We start from the raw sequence: 1,651 nt of genomic DNA, 5'->3' as shown, positions 1-1,651 counted from the left end.
AAACACCTTGTATCTGTGACTTTCCTTCCCTCCATTGATCACAGTGACATTATTTACATGAACGCTCCTACAAGAACCCTGCAGATGTTGGATGCTGCAGATGTTGGATGCTGCAGATGTTGGATGCTGTCTATCATGGTGCACTAAGATTCATAACTGGCTGTAACTACCGTACCCACCACTGCACCCAGTATTCACTGGTTAACTGGTCACCATTAACTTCACACAGACTCTCTCACTGGTACATTTTCATCTTTAAATCACTTCCTGGTCTGCTGCCTTCATACATCTCCTCCTACATGTCTCTGTGTGAGTGCAGCTACAGCGTGCGCTCTCAGGACATCATTACCTGCAGTGTTCCCTCAGTGAGGACTGAACTAGACAAAAGGACCTTCTCCTACTCCGCTCCTGTTTGACCCGGCTATGATTTATCTGGACACCTGTCAATCAAACTGGGTTGACCCGGCTGTGGTTGATCCTGAGCGGCTCTGCTGTTTTTAACCTCTGACTGTCAATTTACCTGAACATCTGAAGGTTCTTATGGACCCATCCTCCCTGCAGCAGAACCAGCCTCAGACAGTAATGGACCTATGTGCACGACGGCTGCTGTGAAATATTTATTCAGGGTTTAATTCCTCGTGGACAGAAATAGAAGCGAGGAGGAGGAGAAAATAAAACCCAGTCAAATGCTTGAAATAGAAACCAGGATGAAACAGCAGAAAATCACATTTTTATCGTTTCACAGTGGATTTATTTCTACTTCTGTGATTTCTAACATTAACTCCTAAAACCACATCTGTACTTTAAACGTTTTACTAAACCTGTTCAGATTTGACTGCCTTTTTTCTCGTTCGGCTCGCTGTTTATTTAAAGAAGACTTTTTTATTTTTAGTCATTGTAGTCTAAAAGTAGCTGCTCCTCCTGCTCCCACCCCTGATCAGGGCTTCAGATTTAAACATGAATGCATGGAGAACAATTCTGTCCCGTTAGGTTAGATGATTTATTTAGTTTCATGTCCAGATGAAGACTTTTCCACATCTGTACAGAGAAGGAAGCAGCGTCACACCAAATGTTCTGGTTTACAGAAGAACATCTTAAAGTGTGGCATACATTTACATTCACTGTCTGGGTCGGTACCTTATGGAACCACCTGCCACTGTGGTTCTAGTCTTTCAGGTTCCATTCTCTTCTCCTTTACGCACTACTCTCAGTCAGTTATTTTTCATTTACAGTAGTCCCTCGTTTATTGTGGGTGTTAGGGACCACGCCCCCGTGATAAGTGAAAAACCACCATGTAGGGACACAGTAGTCCAAGTTCAAGTTCAGTTCCAGTTCAGTAAAGTTTGTCATGAGTCAGGCTGCAATCACTCATCACCTGTCAGTCCCAACCTCCCTCCTTAAATAAACAATTGATTATTTAAAATGTTACAGTATTTAAATTTAAATTGTAGAGAAGAGAAGTGCAGCAGGACGTCACAGGATGTCACGCAGCTTCAGCTCTGCAGCACGGAGCACAAATGTTCTTGATCAATGACACTGACTGGATTTATTTTAGAAAACTGAGAAATAAATTTACCTCTCTTCTTCGAAATACAAAGGCCGACTTTTATTTGTCTATGACTAGCGAAAGTCTGAAAAATCCCCCAAAGTT

The sequence above is a fragment of the Nematolebias whitei genome, chromosome 8 (assembly GCF_014905685.2).
Source record: "Nematolebias whitei isolate Nwh7 chromosome 8, NemWhi1, whole genome shotgun sequence".
Taxonomy (NCBI): Eukaryota; Metazoa; Chordata; class Actinopteri; order Cyprinodontiformes; family Rivulidae; genus Nematolebias; species Nematolebias whitei.
The sequence above is the reverse complement of the archived record's forward strand: the minus strand, read 5'-3'. Positions refer to the sequence as shown.